Raw genomic sequence first — 22,041 nt, forward strand, 5'->3', positions numbered from 1 at the left:
AAGCTCCTCAAAAGAGGGCTGTAGGGTGTGAAGGGGAGAGGTGCTGACCCCGTCTCCAAGCCAGTGATGGTCCTGTGGTTTCATAGGCTTTGCATCTAAATGAGTGCGGATGTGCTGTTGGCCAGACATGGAACCATCATGCCATGCAGGAAAGGACAAAGATGTCCTCCTTCACGGGCCCCGCAGGTGTTCAACCTCTGCTGGTGTTATCTGCCTCTTACATAGCTATTATGAAATTTAGGAGACGTCTATTTAGCATTTTATCTTTATCATACATTAGCTTTTTGCTTCAGATAGAACCATCTCATGTCAATTATACCTCAATAATAAAAATTTAAGAAATAGTACTATTCAACAGGGCCAATGTGAAGATGTGTATAGTGCAGGAATAGTGCCTGGAAAAAAGGAAATGCTCAGTAAATGTTAGACAGGACTATGTTTATATTATTGTTAGTGGCACATCCGATAAAGCCAGAGGAAAATAATGTACACAAAATATTGTTTGGCTAAACCTTTAAACTTTTTAGAGATCACTTAAGTACATTCAGTTAGAGAGATAAACAGTGTAGGTCTTCTCAATGCATGATCATTCAACTTAAAAATAAAGAGTAATTTTATATACCATATAAAAATGTAGCTTTCGTAGGTGGTTTGTAAGTCTGAATAGTTTTTATGGTTTCAGGACATCCATAGTGACACAGTAATAGTCTGTGGATTTATTTTAATATTAAAAATCAGAAAGCACATATGCTACTATGTCAGCATGGCAAATATTTTTAAACATCATAAAAATTAAGTCTAAGATAAAAGCCACAAAAATACTATTTTACCAAATGCACACTACAAAGGGAGTCCATTTTTAAACAGTCTGGGTTTTTAATTTCCTGGCTATTTTTTGACATACAGTTAAGAAATGGCCAAGTCAACATTTAAGTAAATAGGGTTTTAAACAATGTACGATTAATTTTCCCTATTTTTTATCAACAAAGAGAATTCAGAACACACACGCACACACACAGTGCCCCCAAATTAAAACTGGTTTGGATAGTGCTGTTTCAGAACATGATTGTAGCAAATCTAAGTTTTATCTAAATAAATAATTCTCTATAATTAGTGTAATTGTTACATAATTATGAACCTTCACCAAAACTCACGTTATTTAAGAGCAAGTGATCTTTCTTTTCAAGAAGCGGCTCATGAATGTTTTCTTAAGTAAATCATAATGATAAATCACCAGTAATATCTTAAATAAATATCTTCTAACATTTTCCCCTTGATTTCCATGCCCAAAGTGAACAATTTATTTTAAGAGAATTATTTCTGCTGACAAGGAAGTTAAAAAAAAATCATTCAACTGAAGAAGGTTTCCTGATAATCACAGAATCTTTGAAAGCTTGGCCCTGGACACCATTAGATGACAGTCTAACCCCAGGGTCCCCTCACCAGGAGGAAACCCGGGTGAGCACTCAGTCTCCTCATTACTGGAGGGCATGCCTGCCAGCCAGACCATTTGGGAAGAGGGGAAATCTAAAGAGAAGCATAAATAGCCACCGACAAATTTCAGGAAATAGCAGTAAGGGAGTCACCAAGGTTGTCAAATCCTGGGTTTTTTGATTTGGGAGGTGAGATGAAAAAGCAGGAACTATCCTTAAGTCCTTCGTGAGATGGGAATATTTGCCAGTCAACTAATGGAAAAACACCATGCTTCAAAAGTTTCCAGAGAGTAACAATTAAAACTATGATTTGATTAGGTTAAAAAAATTTTATATGTAGGAAAATATACAAATCATAAATACATAGCTTGATTAATTTTTTTCTCTCAAGAAAATTGTAATGAAAGTATACATGGCACAAAATTTACCATTTTAACCATCTTTAGGTCTACAGTTCAGTGGCCTTAAGTGCATTCACATTGTTGGGCAACCACCACCACTGTCCACCTCCAGAAGCTTTTCCTCTTCCCCAAATGAAACCCCATACCCATTCAACACTAACTTCCCATTTCCCCTCCCCCTAGTCCTACACAGCCAACATTCTACTTTCTGTCTCTCTGAATTTGACTACTATAGGTATAAGTCATATACTATTTTTTTGTGCCTAGCTTATTTCATTGATCATAATGTCTTCAAGGTGCAGCTTGATGAATTTTATCAGATTGAACACACCTGCGTAACCAGCGTGCTGCTCGAGAAACATGGCTTTGCAGAACCAAGGGAGCCCCCCCCACCCCGTGTCCCCTTCTATTCAGTACCCACTACCCTTGTGTGATCGTGAGGGTGAACATGTCCTTGGTCAATGACAGGAGTGAGGCAGAAGAGGGAAACCAAGGTTTCTGCCTTTCTTCTCCCCATTAGGAGAAACTGCATATATAATCTGTTTTATACATTAGTCTTTAGCCTACCCACCAAGAAAAAGCTTGGAAACTATTGGTTTAGGAAATGTTCATATTTCACATCCAGATTGTCTGGAAAAGTGCCTTGAGTTTGCCCTTAGTCTACTAATGCCCACTTTTGTGACTCTGTTCAGGTAGCATCTCTTGCAGGAAGCCCTTTCTAATTGTTCTTGGTCCTTCCTGCCAAAATTTGGCATACCCTTATAATGGAATATTATGATGCCTTTAAAAATTAAAAAAAAAAACCAACTTACATCACATGCTGAAACATGGATGAACCTCAAGGACGGTATGCTAAGCAAAATAAGCCAGTCAGGGAAGGACATACACTGTATCATTCCACTCACATGAGGTATCCAAGTTGTTAAATGCCAAGAAACAAAGAGCAGAGTAGTGTTGGCCGGGGGCTGTGGGGAAGGGAAATGAGGAGTTGGTGTTTAATGGGTACAGAGTTTCAGTTTTCTAAGATGAGAAAGTTCTGGAGATTTGTTGCACAACAATATGAATATACTTAACACTACTGACCTGCAGACTTAAAAATAGTTGAGATGGTAACTTTCATGTTCTGTGCTTTTTTTTTAATCAAATAAAAAAGGTTTTAAAAAATGTTGAGGTTTGGGGCGCCTGGCTGGCTCAGTGGGTAGAGCATATGACTCTTTTTTTTTTTTAAAGATTTTATTTATTTATTACAGAGAGAGAGAGCATGAGAGGGGGGAGAGTCAGAGGGAGAAGCAGACTACCTGCAGGGAGTCCGATGTGGGAGTCGATCCCAGGACCCTGGGATCATGATCTGAGCTGAAGGCAGACGCTTAACTGACTGAGCCACCCAGGCGCCCGGAGCATTTGACTCTTGACCTCAGGGTTCTGAGTCCAAGCCCCATGTTAGGTGTAGAGATTACTTAAAAATAAAATGTTAGGGGCGCCTGGGCAGCTCAGTTGTTAAGCGACTGCCTTCGACTCAGGTCATGATCCCAGCGTACTGGGATTGAGCCCTGCATTGGGCTCCCTGCTCCACGGGGAGGCTGTTTCTCCCTCTCCCACTCCCCCTGCTTGTGTTCCCTCTCTCGCTGTGTCTCTCTCTGTCAAATAAATAAATAAAATCTTTAAATATATATATATATTTAAAAAGTTCTTAAAAAAAATGTTGAGCTTTCTGGGGTGCCTGCGTGGCTCAGTCGTTAAGCGTCTGCCTTCGGTTCAGGTCATGATCGTAGGGTCCTGGGATCGAGACCCATGTCGGGCTCCCTGCTCAGGCGGGAAGCCTGCTTCTCCCTCTTCCACCTCCCCTGCTTGTGTTCCTGCTCTCGCTATCTCTCTCTGTCAAATAAATAAATAAAACTCAAAAAAAAAGTGTTGAGGTTTCTAATTCTTGATCTGTTCACCCTTGGAGAAGTCATTTAACTTCTCTCTTTGGGACTCTGACAAAATGAGTGAAGTGTCCCAGTATTAACCTGCCAAAAGAGTTTCTATAAATAAATGCCTAGGCAACTCCTAATTAGAAGTATCATTACACCATTATCAAAGAGTTAGTATGCATACTTTATTTTCTTATTTATCTGAAAGAAATCACTTACAAATCTCTCACACTTACATTTTCTGATCTCTGTACAAAAAAAACTCATAGTTTAATTAGACAAAAGTGTACAATAAACATGAACATTTACAAAGAAATAAACCAAGTTTTTTTTTCTCCCTTTAAAGCTAAAATAAGTAATAATAGATAAAAACATAATTTTCTTATTCCTAGTATGTCTGACTTGTATTTGGAGGCCATTCTCTGATTTGTGGGCATTTACTATACATTCTTTTAGTCTAGGTTGCAAGAAAATCTTGAAACACAGAAGCCAGCAGTAGGTGGAGTCAGAAGTTCCCCTTCGCCAATCCCCCAAATGTCTGCAAGTAAGTTATTCTCTGATGGTGTCCTCACATCCAACAAAGTGAGCATCTTTCCTTTTGTTATTTAAGAAACTATCCACAAAGCCTGGAAAGCCCCCAAATCCACCTTTTCTTTAACTTTGGATTGCGAATCAACAGAAAAGTTTATCAAGTTGGATGGACAGGCAAAAATATTGAATAGACTACTCATAACTATATTTACAAACACAACAAAAATTTTAATAAGTCACAATTTGAATAATAGATAACTTTGTGTGGCCTAATCACAAAACATTTTTAAAATTTAATTAGAGTTATGGGTGATTTTTGCTTTCTCCTTCGTATTTGTCAGATATTTTTAAAGATTCTATTTAGTTATTTGTCAGAGAGAAAGAGAGAGAGTGAGAGAGCACAAGCAGGGGAGTGGCAGGCAGAGAGAGAAGCAGGCTCCCCTGCTGAGCAAGCCAGATGCGGGGCTCGAACCCAGGACCCCGGGATCATGACCTGAGCCGAAGGCAGATGCCCAACTGACTGAGCCAACCAGGCAGGCGTCCCTGTATATGTCAGATTTTTTAATAAATATGTACTCTTTTTATAATCACCTTACACTATTTGAGAGTACACTATAAACAAATGAACCCACTACATTTTGCTCATGTTCAGGAAGCTAAAGTCAAGCCAGTGGAAACAGAGCAGTGAGCTGGGTGTGCATGGTTTTATTGGCACCTACTGTTTACTCTGTAGATACCCTGGGATGAGCATGTATTTTCTCAGATACAAGAGCAAAGGAATTGACCCAGATTCACGTGGCTTCCAGGAAATGAGCAAATGCTTTGGTGAGAGGCAAGTACCAGGGAGACAGAACAAAAATAGGAACCAAGCAGATTAGGATTCAAATCTGATTTTCACCATGGTCTAACCGAGGAGAATGACAACCAAGTAGATTAATGCAGTATGATCGTAGTTGTGACCTAGGTAAGCACAGAGTGGTGGGTTCCAGAAAGGCACCTCACCCAGCCTTGGGTTTGGGAAATGGGGATTACAGAAACTTTGCTGGAAGAGAACATGCCCAGCCTGTGCAGGGGGGCAAGGGAACAGCACGCGAGAGTCTCAGAGGTAAAGGGAGGGAGTAAGTTGAGGGAATGCAAGTCATCCAGGAAGGTGGGAGGTGAGAACAGGGAGAGGCTAAGTGGAAGCACCTAAGGCAGGAGGATAATCAGGATACATGATCATGGAGTATCTACTGGAGTCAGCAGTTGGACTTCATCCTAAGGCTATCAATGGTCCTTGCAATGCGTTAAGCAGAGAGAGAACATGATCAAGATGACTTTTGGGAAGAGTATCCTGTGGTGAGGAGGGGTGAGGACTGGGAGGCATGTGCAGCAGAAGGGAAGTGTGTCAGAAGTCAGGTGGTCCTCAAGCAGTCAATCCTGATGGCCCAATGATCAGAGCTGGACATTCCCTGTTTGTGGGGCAGCCACAAGGGTGATGTGTAGCACCTGTCCCCAGTTGCTTTTCCAAGGGGTGGATGAGCTGCCACCACCCAACCTGGGGAGAAGCGGGTCCACAGGGGGAGATGTTGGGTCTGGTTTTGATGTGTTGGCTTTGATGTGTCTGTGTTGTGTCTGGCCATAGGACAGATGGTCTAGAGCCACTAAGAAGGCTCTGAGAGAGAAAACAAAAATGGTGAGGCATGAGCTGTGGGCAGGAAGGGAAACTCTGGTGGAGAATGAGATCACTCAGAAATAGGCCACTGAGCGAGAAGCTGGCCCAGGACTGCACCCTTAGGAGCAAGGAATGTCTGAGGAGTGGGCAGAGGTGGGGTCAGTGACTAAAGCTGACACTGAGAACTCTCATCCAAGAGGCAGGAGAACAAGGAGCCAGTGCAGTCAAGGTGGGCCACAGGCAAGGAGCTTCCTGCCATTCCTGTCCCTCTTGGGAAGACCAAGCAGGTAAGCCTGAGCAAGGCCAGGGACTGTGGGTGAGGGTGAGGGTTGTGGTCCAGGGGCCTGCTGGGTTCACTGCAGTGCACCTGCCTGTGCAGCCCAGTGTGGTCAGCCCAGCGGGAGAGCAGTTCACTGCTCTGTGCCCACCTGAGGCTTGGCTGTGAGGCTGCGGAGCGTTAAGCCCTGGGAGCGCTTAGACCAGGGTCTGCCAGGCTCGCCTCTTCAGGAAGCCTTGGCTGGTTATATTAGCAGCACACATGGTTCTGTTTTAGGAGAGTATTTTATGACACTGGGCCTGGAATGTAACCTCCTAATTCTATGTGGCTTTAAAAGTAATTACGATGTTTATATTTGTTTATGAAACTACATTAAAATTAAATAGGGAAATTCACAATCTATTTCTTTCTCAAACACTAGAATTTGGCTTTCAAAAGTAAGAAATATGTCTATTTCTTCAAGTACCATAGAATTTTTTTACTCTGCTGTTCAGAAGTGAGAATCTAATCACCCCTTGTTTGACCCACTGAAACAAGAAAACATCGTAATCAGGTTATATTAAAATTCAGGGATTCTGAACTGAATAACTAGATTTTCTTCTTTTAGTGATTATGTAATATCTTTTGTTATAAGCAAGATAACTACTAAACTTTAAAACAGGGCACAGATACAATCTTATTTCTAAATAACACGGCATAAAAGAACTACATTTTAAAGAACTGGTCCGTAGGCCACCAGAAGGGAGGGGGGGGGGGGATGGGCAAAACAGGTGAAGGGAATGAAGAGATACGGACTTCCAGTAATAAAATAAATAAGTCACAGAGATGAAAAGTACCGCGTGGGGAATATAGTCAATAATATTGTAATAATGTTGTTTGGTGACAGATGGGGACGACTTCATCATGATGAGCACTGAGTAATGTATAGAATTGTCCAATCACTATGTTGTACACCTAAAACTAATACAATATGTCAACTATGCTTCAATAATAAATAAATTAAATAAAGAGATGAACCATCAAATAACTTGGGAAATAGCTTTATTATTGGAATGGAAACATCTTACATATTACCATTGTCACAACATCACCTCTAACGGGCTGACCCAGAGAGATGTGTGGGCTATAAAATAGGCTTTAAAAAAAGAAATGAGGGGGCACCTGGGTGGCTCTTGGTTTCGGCTCAGGTCACGATCTCAGGGTCTGGAGACTGAGCCCCTCCACTGGCTCTGTGCTCAGCAGGGAGTCTGCTTCCCCTCTTCCTCTCCTTCTGCCCCTCCCACCTCACCCTTCCCTCCCTCGTGTGCTCGCTCTCAAATATATAAATCTTAAAAAAAAAAAAAGAAAGAAAGAAATGAAAAGGGTGAGAACCACTGCAATGACAGTGACGTATTTAATCCTAGTCAACCTTTCTAGCAGTGTGGGAGGCGCCTGGCAGTTTGGGCAGAGTTGGAGAAATTTGGCCTCCTCAATTCACCAGACTTTTCCCTCACTCTGGTGGCAAAAGGTAGTTTTTTTTTTCTTTTTTTCTGAATGAATTAATAACTAAGACCCATAGGCAGAACTAGATTCCTACACATGCAATAGGAAGGAGAAACATACAGACATCTATGCAAGCCAAAGCACCAGCTCAGAGGCACAGCACGTTGAGTTTCTGCATAAAAGCTGAACTAAGGAAAACATAAGGTTGATAATGAAGAAAGACAGGGAGGAACTGTGATAGAGGTGAGTCCATCCTCCCTGAGGAGATTTCACAGTGGAGAGACTGGTGTGCAGGGCAGCAGAAGGAGGGCATTTTTAAAAATTTTTTTTATTTACTTATTTTTTAAAGTAGACTCCATGCTGGGCATGGAGCCCAACGTGGGCCTCGAACTCCCCACCCCAAGATCAAGACCTGAGCTGAAATCAAGAGTTGGATGCCCAACCGACTGAGCCACACAGGCACCCCAGGAGGGCATTTTTTATTGAGCAGCTACGATGTCCTGTGTGGTGCTCAGTGCTTTACACCTACTATCCCGTGACATCCTTACAAGAGAATGAGTAGAGCTTTTCCACTGCTGTAGCTCTATGGCTGGTAAACAGACATCCACATACAACAAAACATGGCATTAAAATTATTTGCACAAGGTATCCTAAAACTGCTTTTCTTTGTCTCCGATTTTCAGCAGGACCTTGAAGTTTAGTGACTGAGACCCAGATGCTTAATCTGTCCAAACTGGTCCTGTGCCTGACTCACTGGATGGCCTTCATGAAATCATTTTCCATTTGTTGAATGTATTTCCTTGCTGTTGAGACAAACTAAAAATACATATTGTCTTCACGGGGTATGGTAAGAACTAGCTGAGTAATTTTTACTAAGATGTTGCAACTGTTTCGAGTATAGAGGGGAGAAAAAGATGTATTTCATCACACAGGAAATCTTTTTGGGAGTTGCCTGATCCTAAAGTGATACAATATAAAATAAAAAACTTTCTTCCACCTCTAACCTCTAACCTTCATTGGACTAGGAGATTAAAAAGTGCCTTCAAACTGGTGCTCTTTGATGCTGGCCAAGAAATGGGGCAGTTGGAATCAGCCGCTCAATCCTTCAAGACACAGTGTGCTCGGGAGAGAGTAGTCTGTTCTTATGTGCTGCCTTCATACACAGGGCGGGTCCCCATGGACCTGATCCAGCCGGGCCAGAGATCTCATCTCCCTGTGCTCCCGAAGCTTACTCTTTTCCAGGTGCTACGTCCACCAGCAATTTTTCTTTGTGACTCCAAGTTTGGGTTGCATTCAAACCTAGTTTTATAAGTGGTGGGTTTTCTCATTTTAAACAGGAAAATTCTGCCCCATGTGCTTTATTTCTTTTATAATTTTATTCATCTCCCTTTCATCGGAGTGACCAATTCTTGTGCCTAAGAAGGTTTTGAGAGGCAACTCAGGATAGTGGAAAAAGCCTAACTGTGGAAGCCAGGAGATGAATCCTAATTTTGCTACGAACCCTCTTACAGCCTTGGATGCATTACTCACCTCTTTGAACTTCAGGGTTTTTTTGACTGTACAATGGGGAGAATGATATTGACCTTGTAGAGTTGTAAGGATTAGAGATCTTTTATATATTTGTTTTATGAAACAAACATATATTGAGTACCAAGTCCCTTACCTGCAGATAGGACAAACACCCAGCTCTTATGCAGCCAACGCTTCAGTGGGGAGCTTTATTTAAAGTTACTGGGTCTAGAACTTATGTAAACCATCTGTAGACACGATGGGTACCTCCATATTGGGTGCCAATGAGTTCTTCCTTTATCCTCCAAATACAGAACAAAGGAACACTTTGGGGGTCATTTGGTCTCATATTGCTTCCATTTTCACTACTTACGCGGACAACAGTTACTGAGCAGATGGTTCCCACGTGCACAGACTTCCGCTAGCCCTAGGAACACTGAGGTGAACAGGATGTGGCCTTGGCCTCAGGGCTGACGGTCGGGGAGGAGACAGACAGGGAGGTACCCTTCAGTGTGCTGGGGACTGTGGGGGCCTTGGTGGGGAGCACTTCTGAGCAGGGTCTAGGAATTGAGTCCTGAAAGATGAAGGGAATTTTGTACAACAAGGCAAGGGGGTGGCATGGTCGGGAAGGTGGAGAAGTTGTTCGAGGCCAAGAGGACTGAAGCAAAGGCTTGGAGGGGACAGAGTCCTTGCCATCTTTGGGGTGGTATAAAATAATTCAGTATGGAGCGTGGAGGGGGTGGAAGAGAGACAAGAGGTGAGAATAAAAGCTGGGAAAGTGAGGAGGGCTCAGCCTGGCATGTGTGCTAAGGACGTTGAAACCTCTCCTGTGAGCCTGGAATGTACCGAGAAGAGGACAAACCGGAGCCTCAGTGACACTGGCCAGAGCCTGGACTAGGGCGCTGGTCACAAGGAGAGTCAGGCGGCGATGTCGGAGGAGGTAGACAGCACAGTGGAGAGTGGCTGGGGTGAGGAGAGATGAGCAGGAGAGGTGAGGGTGGGACCTGGGCGCCCCAGGGAGGATGGCGGCGCCACTTACCCGGGGAGGCAGGAAGTGCCATCTTTGACCACAAATGCCACCTGAAGCTCCTGCTAGCCTCACGGCCCTGGAAAATTACTGAACTACCTGTGTCTCGGATTCTTCATCTAAGAGCAAGGATGATAATAATAGAACCTCACAGAGTGGTGCTTTGTTATGTGGATTAGATAAAATGAGGCAGGTAAAGCACTCAGAACAGTGCCTGGAGCATTGCCAAGTCCTCAGCACATGTTAGTTGTTCTTAGGGGACACAGCAAGATAGAGACAGAAGGCTGGAGGAGAAAGAAGGCTCAGGAGGAGCAGGAGGCCTCATTCTGCTTCAAATTCTAAAAGGCTGCCTCAAGACTTTACAAACGCCACTTGTGCCACCTCATCAAAAGGAGGTGAACTCCACAATGAAGTGCTTCCCCGCTGTCTGCTAGCTCCGCCAAAGCCAGGGCAACTCTCTTCTGGACAGATTTATGAACTCTGGGCCACGTGGAGCAGTGGACCCCACATTTGCTTCAGGGTTGCGGCAAGAGAAATGTAAATGAAAATGTTAAGGCCATCTATCCCTCTAGGTTGTTCAGTCTTCGTAAGGTGCTGGGGACCAAGTGGGATCCTGGTGAGATTGGGAAGTGAATGCCCTTGGTTTTACCAAAACTGCTACCAACTTCTCTGATATTTTACTTTTTTCCTTTTTTGGCGGGGAAGGGCAGAGGGAGAAGTGGGGAGAGAATCCCAAGCAGACTCTGCGCTGAGCATGGAGCAGGACGTGGGGCTCGATCTCTTGACCCTGAGATCACATCCTGAGCGGAAATCAAGAGTCAGATGCCTTTTTAAAAAAATTATTTTATTTATTTATTTAATTTTTTATTTTAAAGATTTTATTTATTTATTTGACAGAGAGAAACACAGCAAGAGCAGGAACACAAGCAGGGGGAGTGGGAGAGGGATAGGCAGGCTTCCTGGTGAGCAGGGAGACCGATGCAGGGCTTGATCCCAGGACCCTGGGGACCATGACCTGAGCCGAAGGCAGACGCTTAACAACTGAGCCACTGAGGCGCCCCTCTGATGTTTTTCTAAAGATCTATTTCTCCTAAGTTTTTTCATGGCACCAATAAATAACACATTTTTAGTAGATTGTTTAAAAGTACATGCACCTTAAATGGTAAATTGATGACCAAAGTATTTCAAAGTCAGCCTGTACCTCCTCTCACTCACTAAACAATTGAGCTTTTCAAGTTAGAAAGATAGAGAGCTTTACTAAGGCTTGTCCTAGACACCACTGTTCATTAAAGACTTAAATCTGATTCTTTCTCTTCATCCTTAGGTCTGCTTTCACTCTGGACACATGTGACCCTGTGACCTCCTTGACCCAATGACCTTATTCTCTGCTGGGCCATGGCTTCCGCTTCTCACGGGGCAGAATGTGAAGTCTGAACCACATTATCTCTTGAAACTGCTCCACCTCCCAAATCATAAATCGGACATCCTCCTTGCTGGTCACAGACCTGTCACTGCAGCCTCTTGCACAAAGATTTCCAGCACAAGTGTCCTTCTGCCTGTGGATGACGTGCACACCTCCCACTTTTTCCCTATCCATGGGCCCCTCCTCTCTTAATGTTCCCCATATCCAAGTTGGATTCCGGGACCCATGATACAACCACTTTCCGCCAAGCACGCACACCTCCCGAGGCCCCCTTTGGCTGCACATGCCTGGGGAATTCAATTCTGAATGAACTCGACCATACTCACTAGCTTGCCTTGCACCAGGCAGCTGAGCGCTGCTGGAGGGAAGTTCCCCAGCTGGGCAGACGGTGATTGCTGGACACCTCTGAGCACCAACCATATGGGTGCTCCCTTTCACTGGCAATCTCACTATGCTTCTCTTGAAAAACTTTTCAAAAATTTTCTATCTCCTTCAATCTCAACTACGTCCCATCTCTCCCTCATTGACATTGGTTCCTATTTTCATGAAGAAATAGAAATAACAGACAAGACCTTTCTTGACTGCGTGCCACCAAATGTACACCACAGTGGGCATCTGACTTAGGTTTCCTCTCCTCTCGGTAAAACCGAGGGGCCATTTCCCCTCGAAGAAAGACTTTTCCATCCTGCTCTGGACCTGAAGATACTGAGCAGTGGTTTATGGTTGCAGAAATGTGCAGGTCCTTGGCCATATTGAAGTGAGATAAGAAGGGACCAGAGGTTGAAGAAAGCAACAGGACGGCTATAAGACAACTCTTTGAGAAATGTGATGATGAAGAGAGGCACTCATTTTAGGGTTCTCTCCCCAACCCGAACTGACCTCAGTTCTCTCCCCAACCCGAACGGTCCTCTTTACACATTCCCTTCTGCCCTCGAATACACAAAGGCCTCTGCATCCGAACACTAGTAGCAACAGCTAGACAAGCAAGAAACAGAAACCACCCTTGTACTTTGTAGACCTCAGCTACTGGCCTATCCCTTGCTTTGCTTCGTAATTAAATGTATCCAGTGGTTGTCTAAAGCTGTCTTGTTGCGAATCTCACCCTTCAATATGGCTTCTAGTAGGGTCACCAGTGATTACCAGCTTACTGAAACCCAAAACCACTTCTCAGTCTCCTGAAGTGTTTCCCTGAGGCGAGTCCTCAGGGTAGAATCTTGCAGGTTTGGGATGATCTAATCAGTTTAACAAATCAACTTCCCACTTACTGACTGCATGTTCTATGCGAGGCACTTGCTTAAATCATGGGACTTCATAAAGACACACAGGACAAGGCCTGTTCTCAAGGGCCTACAGGCAGGCAGCCATAAAGAAACACTGGTGAGGGCGCCTGGGTGGCTCAGTCGTTAAGCGTCTGCCTTCGGCTCAGGTCGTGATCCCAGGGTCCTGGGATCGAGCCCACATCGGGCTCCCTGCTCAGCAGGAAGTCTGCTTCTCGCTCTCCCACTCCCCCTGCTTGTGTTCCTGCTCTCGCTATCTCTCTGTCAAATAAATAAATAAAATCTTAAAAAAAAAAAAAAGAAACACTGGTGATACACCAAGCTATAAGCAGTGAGGCAGATGGGGCCCTGGGAGCACATAGGAAGAAGGAGGGTTAGCGTTCTCTGCAGTGGGCAGGAAAGGCAATGCCTACACTGGAGTTTGAGAGGTGACTGGTGCCTGAAACATGGGGGAGCACATTTCGGGAGGTGGAAGCAGGTGAAGCATGGGGACCCTCTTGCAGCATTGACATGCTGGGAACCTTGTGTCATGTAGGACACCAAAAACCTGGGGTGGAAGTGATAACGGGAAAGGCAGACAGGGCTGGTTGGATGGTGACCTCTGACCAGCACTTTACAGGGGCTCACAGCAAGGACACTGGCCTCCAGCCAGTCTCCATCCCAGTGACATCAGAATTACTGTATTTAATCTAGGTATGGTCCTAGGGGTAGCAGGTGCTGAATAAATGAAGAATGATTGAATATTTCAGCTCAGGAAACTTGCCACCTTATCAGAGTTGTTTTAATGAAAAGTGCTACTGCATCTGAACTGCTTAGAACACAATTAGGCACAGAATTTAAGAGGCAGTGGGGCATAATGTTTGGGCACCAGTCTACAAGACTAGGCGGCCAGGGTTTATGTCCCGGCTTCAGTATTGACCATGATGTTAGCCATGGTCAATCTCTTTCTACTTAGCCTCTTTCTATCATCTGTGGGAATTCTGATAGTACCTGATTCACAAGGTAACCCTGAGATTAAATGAGTTTATATGTGTAAAACACTTAACTCAATGCTTTGCAACAACTGACAATTGTTCATATTACCATTAATAGTAAACATGATGAACTATTATTTTTAATCATTTAAATTGTGATTCAATAATTATTGACCATTATGATGACACTTTCCAAGAGTTCTGATTCCTAAAACTATGCTCCCATCCCTTACCACTGCATTCTTTTCCTGGCCTATCCATATCTTTTGCCGACTTGGCATTCATGTCATTTGTCAGGTGTGTCTATTAGCAGATGGAAGAGGCATGGGAACTTGTAGCCACCATCCACAGACCTAACCATCACGATGTTCCAAAGTCTAGATAGCCCTTCTTCCTTCTTGAAAGTATGATGGAATCATTCATGTATGAGCCAGTATAAAATGTTCTAATAATGTTCTAGAAGGCTAATGAAAGAAATAAGTGCTCAAGGTGTGCACTCTGGAAGGTTCACATGACATTCTCCCCATTTGGTTTATTGTCATGTCAGCTTTCAGATTTACTGGTCAACTAGTCCAAAGAGCATGTGTTTTTATATTTTGCAAAACTGTATCAACCAGCAGCGTAAAACAACAGAAACCAGTTGCAACGCTTTCACTTTTAAAGAGTTTCCAAGCACCCTGCCCTTTTCCTAAAGGACTCTTTTCCCTTTTATGGATGAGCACCAGGCTCCAAGACAGTGTAAATAGAGCTTCCTGTTCCAGGGAAGTGCTGGCTCCTGCAGGAGCCCAGGGGTCCTTTGGGAAAAGTTGATAGGAACTATGAGCTGTATGTGACCTGAGGCCCAGGAGTCAGCTGAGCCAGCAGGGAGGGAAACACATTTAACAGCCCCTTTGTGCAGACTGAGGTCCCAGAAGCACTTCTGGGAAAGTAAGTCTGGTGCCATACACACAGTCCTTGTGAAGAATGGCAGGGAAGCTGGCTGAGCTGGAGAAGGACATTCCCAGATTAAACGCCCAAATCTCTGACCTGGCTGCTTTGAAGAACCAAGAGATGTCTAGAATTCCCACCATTCGAGGATCCTGTGCTTCATAGGAGTGCAGATGTAAAAATCAGAGGGAAAAAAAAAAAAAACCACCTTGATTTTGCACAACTTTAGCTCAACAGTAAATTTTTTTCAGGGTGCTTAGTGTTTATACCCTAAGGACATGCAAGCTAAAATCTTTTAGCCTATACTTTTAAATGGTAATAAAAGCATTATTTATATGTGGTTGAGTTGATGTATCATCATCTGATAATTTTGCTCTTTGACTTTTGTGTGCTCCACAGTCTCATCAATGGTGGAAAGAAAGTAAACCAAGAAAGAATAACTAATCCTTTTAGACCTACTCATAATGATATTATGACAACTCTAAGTATCATTTTGATGATAGCTAACATTTACTGAGTACTCGCTATGTGTTAAGCAATGAATTAAGCCAATAGTCTCCATCAGTAAACAAAATGGTTTGAGCATGAACTGACAAATTGTGTTTGCTAATTTAATATAAAGTTTACAAATATACCACCATACAATTATGTTAGGTACACCCATAAATCATAAACAAAAATACAAATTAAAGGAGTTACATGAATAAACAAATGGAAGTTCTTACATTTTTGTTTTGCGTGAACGGTAGTTTGTCTCTGGGCACCCCAGTTTGGAGACAGCTCTGCAAATGCCATATAAACTATTATTATTTCCATCTTAAAGATGAGAGAACTGAGGGGTACAGAGGTGAAGTCCTTGCCCAAGGTCACAGGGGTATCACCGTGGGACAGGTTATTGGCTGCTCTGCCCTCTCTGTGACCTCATGACCTCACTCATTTCTGTAGCTACTCCAGCTGCACTTGTGGGAGGCGGTACAATCATGTTAGTGTATTCAAAATTCTGCTCCTTCTTAATCTGATTATTAGATGCATGTACCTTAACAGCATCTCCAGATGTGTTCTAGTCTTATCATCTGAGATCTTTAAAGCAGATAGGGTCTAATATCTGACATTGTCCTTGGGTCAGGCATTAACATTTCAGAATGAAATGAGATTTCTTCATCTGAAGCTTTCCTTATTAATCAAGAAATGAAGCCCGGATATTTGGCTTACTATGGTTAAGAGTAAGCATGGAACTAAAATTGGAATTAAGAAAACGATTCCATTTGGAATAACCTTGAAAAAAAACAAAATGCTGGGGCAGCTGCCTGGCTCAGTCAGTAGAGCATGTGACTCCTGATCTTGGGGTTGTGAGTTCAGGCACCACATTTGGGGTAGAGTTTACTTATAAAGAAACTTAAGGGGCACCTGGGTGGCTCAGTTGGTTAACTGTCTGACTCTTGGTTTTGGCTTGGGTCATGATCTCAGGGTCCTGGGATTGATGAGACCTATGTGGGGCTCCACATTCAGTGGGGAGTCTGCTTGGGATTCTCTCCCTCTGCCCCTCCTCTCTCTCTCTCTCTCTCAAATAAATAAACCTTTAAAACAAAAAGAAACTTAAAAAAACAATAAACTATTCAGGAATAATGAAAGCAGTGCAAAACTTATATTCTGAAAATTACAAAACATTGTTGAGAGAAAAAAAATTTTTTTAAAGATTTTGTTTATTTATTTGACAGAGAGAGAGAGACAGCGAGAGAGGGAACACAAGCAGGGGGTGTGGGAGAGGGAGAAGCAGGCCTCCTGTTGAGCAGAGAGCCCGATGTGGGGCTCCATCCCAGGACCCTGGGATCATGACCTGAGCCGAAGGCAGACGCTTAACTGACTGAGCCATCCAGGCGCCCCTTGTTGAGAGAAATTTAAAAGCTCCAAATAAAATGAAAAATAACCCATGTTCATGGATTGGAAGACTTACTTTTGTTAAAATAGCAATACTCCCCAAATTGCTCTACAGATTCAACTCAATTCTTTTTTTTTTTTAAAGATAATTTATTTATTTGAGAGAGAGAATGAGAGAGAGAGAGCACGCATGAGAGGGCGGAGGGTCAGAGGGAGAAGCAGACTCCCTGCCGAGCAGGGAGCCCGATGCGGGACTCGATCCCGGGACTCCAGGATCATGACCTGAGCCGAAGGCAGTCGCCCAACCAACTGAGCCACCCAGGCACCCTCAACTCAATTCTTATCAAGTCCCAGCTGGCTTTACTAGAAGAAATTTACAAGCAGATCCTAAAATTCAATGGAAATTCAGGAGATCAAGAATAGCCCAAACAATATTGGATAAGAAGAACAAAGTTGGAAGGTCATTCATACCTGCCAATTTCAAAACTTACTACAGGACAACAGTAATCAAGACAGTGTAGTACTGATATAAGGCTAGACATATATCAATGGAATCACATTGAGACTCTAGCAATATGCCCTCACATTTATAGTCAGTTGATTTTTGATGTGTGCCAGGACAATTCAGTAGGGGAAGTATAGTATTTTCAACAAATGGTGCTGGGACAACTGGATATCCACATGCCAAAGAATGAAATTGGACCCTTACCTCATGCCCTATAGAAAAATTAATGCAAGATTTATCAAAAACTTAAATGTAAGAGCTAAAACTATAAGCACTTAGAAGAAAACAGGTGTACATCTTTATGATCTTAGATTATGCAATAGTTCCTATATATGGCACCAAAAGCACAAGCAAAGAATAAAAAAAAGATAAATTGGACTTTGTCAAAATTGAAAACTTTTGTAGCTTGAAGGATACTATCAGGGATGTAAAAAAAAGCAACCCAAAGAAAATTTTTGCAAATCACATATCTAATAAGGGACTTGACTCTAGAATATTTAAAGAACTCTCACCCCTCAATAATAGAAAGACAATTTAATAACAAAACTCCCAAATAACAGAATTTTAAAAATGGGCAAAGGGTTTGAATAGATATTTCTTCAAAGAAAATACACAAAAGTCTGGTAAGCACATGAAAAGATGCTCAACATCACTGATCATTAGGGAAATGCAATTCAAAACTATGAGATACCAATTTATACTCATTAGGATGGCTATTGTAACAAACAAAACAAAACCAGGAAACAACAAATGTAGGAAACAACAAATGTTGGGAAGGATGTGGAGAATTTGGAACCCTTGTGCACTGTTGGTAGGAATATAAAATGGTGCAGCCACTGTGGAAAATGGCACAGTGATTCTTCAAAAACTTAAAGAATTGCAACATGATCCAGCAATTCCACTTCTGGGCATATTCCCAAAAGAATTGAAAGTAGGGACTCAAACAGATATTTGTACAAAGGTGTCCATTCCAGCATTATTCACAACAGCCAAAAGGTGGAAGCTACCCAAGTGTTCATCGACAGGTGAGTGGAGGAACCGAATGTGTTATATACATACGGTAGGATATTATTCAGCCTTAAAAAGAAAATCCTGACAGATGTTTCAACATGGACGAACCTTGAAGATATCATGCTAAGTGAAATAAGCCAGTCACAAAAAGACAAACACTGTCTTACTACTGTATTATACATTTACACAAAGTACCTATAGTACTTACACAAAGTACCGACAGTACTCAAATTCATGAAGGCATTCAGTAGAATTGTGGTTTCCAGGAGCAGGAGGAAGGGGAGGATGAGAAGTTATTTTTTAATGGATACAGAGTTTCAGTTGGGGAAGATGAAAAAGTCCCGGAGATGGATAGTGGTGACAGTCCTACAACACTTTACTTATTTATTTATTTTTTATTTGAGAGAGAGAGAGAGAGCATGAGCCAAAGGGGCATAAGGAGAGGGAGAGAGAATCCCAAGCAGTCTCAGCGCTGAGCACAGAGCCCCATGTGGGGCTCGATCCCATCACCCTGAGAGCACGACCTGAGCCAAAACCAAGAGCTGGATGCTCAACTGACTGAGCCAGCCAGGCGCCCTAGTCCTACAACACTTTAAATGTACTTAATGCCACAGAACTGTATACTAAAAATGGTTAAAATGGTAAATTTTATGTTACATATATTATACCACGGTAAAAGAATAAAGTAAAAAAAATAAAAAGATGGCCCAATTAAAATATGGATAAAGAATCTGAATAAAAACTCCTTTAAAGAAGATATACAAATGGCCAACGAGTACATAAAAAGATACTCAGTATCATTAGTCATGAGGGAAATGGCAATCAAAACCACAATGAGATACCATCATAGCTCTAATCCAGAGACAGATAATAGATGTTGACAAAAATGTGGAGAAATTGAAACCCTCACACACTAACGGTGGAAATGTAAAATGGTGCCACCATTTCAGATACAGTTGGTAGTTCCTCAAATAGTTAAACACAGAGTTAACATATGATTCAGCAATTCTACTCCTAGGTATATACCCATGAAAAAAATGAACACATATGTCCACACAAAACGTGCACACCAATGTTCATAGTAGCATTGCAGTAGCCGGAAAGGGGAAACAACCCAAATGTCCACCAAATGATGAATGAATAAATGAAATGTGGTATACAAATAATGAAATATTATTCTGCAATAAAAAGAAATAAAATACTGATACATGTTAAAACATGGATGGAACTTTGAAAACATTACAGGTAAGGGAAAGAAGCCATTCACAAAGGACTACAAATTGTATGATTCCATTTACATGAAATACCCAGAACAAGCAAATCATACCTCAACAAACATATTTTTTACAAAGATAGGGAAAGGGTAATAAAATCCTATACTGTTAATTTTATTTACACAAGAAAAAGTAGGAAATCTCTTTTTCCAATGGTCCACACTTAACCCCAAGGAGAAGAGGCTCAATTTTTTTGTTTGTATTTATGTGTGTGTGTGTGTGTGTTTGAGAGTAGAGTGAGATTAAGTAATTAGTTTTACTAAAGTATTCAATAAGTATTTACCACTTGGTACTTTAATCATCCCATAAATATATATTAAGTACCCTGTGCTTTTACTCTTCATTTTTTAACCATTTTATTGAAATATAATTCACATACTATACAATTAATTCACCCATTTAGAGTGTAAAATGTGGGACGCCTGGGTGGCTCAGTCGGTTAAGCGTCTGCCTTCGGCTCAGGTCATGATCCCAGGGTCCTGGGATCGAGTCCTGCATTGGGCTCCCTGCTCCGCGGGGAGCCTGCTTCTCCCTCTGCCTCTGTCTCTCTCTCTCTCTCTGTCTCTCATGAATAAATAAATAAAATCTTTAAAAAAAAAAAAGATATAGAGTGTAAAATGTAATGGTTGTGAGTATATTCACACAGTTGTGTTCATCACCACAATCCTTTTTAGAACATTTTCATTAAACCCAAAGAAGCTCCTATGTTTGGGAATATGTATTTTACACACACACACACACACAAAAATCCATGTTATTTTTGTTACCTAGAATAGATTTGTTGGTTTTCAATGGATTAATAACTACTTTGAAAAGTTCTGTTTTAATTTTTGCCATGGTTACTACTAATAGATCTAATCCACATATACAAAAACTTTTGGTGATTCTCAATAACCATGGAGTGTAAAGTGTTCTGAACACCAAAGAGCTTGGAAAATGCTCTTCTATATACCCATCATCCCTGACTTCCTCAAATCACACATCTCTCAACTTTCCAGCAATGTTGCTTTCCTCTTCTACTACTTTTCTAAAGCTTGCCTTGGTAAGATTACACACAAATTCTGCCTTTCAAAATCCAATTCAGCGTTTGTTTCTTATTTTATGTGACCACCCTTAAGCCTCTGACATTGTGTACTCTCCCTTCCTAAAAATATTTCTCCCCTTGATGTTTGAGACACCAACCCTTTCATTATCTCTTTCTACCTTTTTGCCTTCCTACTCCCCTTTGCTTGCTCCTTGCCCTTACGGATTGGTGATTCTCAGGGTTCCAACCAAATTTATTTCTCCAATTGCTCTATGTAGTTCCCCAGGGGTGTCTCATTCAAATCTTTGGCTTCAGTTGTTCCCAGTAAGTCAATGATGTCCAAAACTGCATTGCTTTCCTGATCTTGTGGGTCCTATTTCCAAAAGAGTGTTAATGTCCCACGAGCATCTCAAAGTGAACGTATCCAACCGAACCTCAAGAACTTCCCTTTCCCAAACTCACTCTTTTGTTTTGGTTAATAATATTATTATCTATTTATTTGAAACAAGTTCAGAGGGGCGCCTGGGGGGCTCAGTCGGTTAAGTGTCTGCCTTCGGCTCAGGTCATGATCCCAGGGTTCTGGGATTGAGCCCTGCATTGGGCTCTCTGCTCTTCGGGGAGTCTGCTTCTCCCTCTCCCTCTGCCCCGCCCCCCAGCTCGTGCTTGCTCTCTCTCGTTCTATCTCAAATAAATAAATAAAATCTTTTAAAAAAATTAAACAAGTTTAGAAATCCTTAAAACAATGATTCAAAACTTATAAAGTTATCGAGTCCCTCTCTTCCGACACCCACGCCGACATACACAATCCATACATCCACATATTCAGTTCTAGCTCCAGAACAGCTCTCCTATCTGTTCCTTGCTTTTCCTCCCCTTATTCACGTTCACACCATCCCTTTCCTGAACTACCTCGGGCCTTGCCTGTCAGAGTTATCTTTCCAACAGTGTCCAACACCTGTCCATTGTCACTTTCACTTTTTAAGAACCTCCCATGCTTTCTCCTCATCTACAGAATTTGATGCTTCTTAACCAGGCTATGGCACATGAAGTCCTTCATTATTTGGCCCTACTGACCTTTTCAGCTGGGTCTCTTGCTACCCCCAACCTAGACCCTATTTCTTGGCCATGCTTTGTAGTGCCTCTATGCCTTTGCTTGGGCGGTGCGCTCTGTCCAGAGCGTCCATACCCTCTCTGTCAGCACAACTTATCCTGTGTATCTTTTTTCTTCATTGTTTTTTCCAGGTTTCTTCTTAAAGGTCATGTCCTCTCTGGGATCTTCCCTCTCTCTCAGCCCACGGCACATTTGCTTACTTTATCTTGCAAACTCAGAAATCCGTTTGAATCAGTGCTTATTGCATCTCGCTGTATTGTGGATATTTGTTTACATGTCTATTTCCCCATGAGACTGTGAGTGTGGGGCTGAGCCTCCTCCATGCCTAGCACCTGTTCCAGCTCACCAACAGGGGGCAACTGGGTGTGAGGGGTGCATCAACACAGTGCTCCCTTGTTTCCCCACTGAAC

Source organism: Neomonachus schauinslandi, chromosome 4 (genome assembly GCF_002201575.2).
Source record: "Neomonachus schauinslandi chromosome 4, ASM220157v2, whole genome shotgun sequence".
Lineage (NCBI taxonomy): Eukaryota > Metazoa > Chordata > Mammalia > Carnivora > Phocidae > Neomonachus > Neomonachus schauinslandi.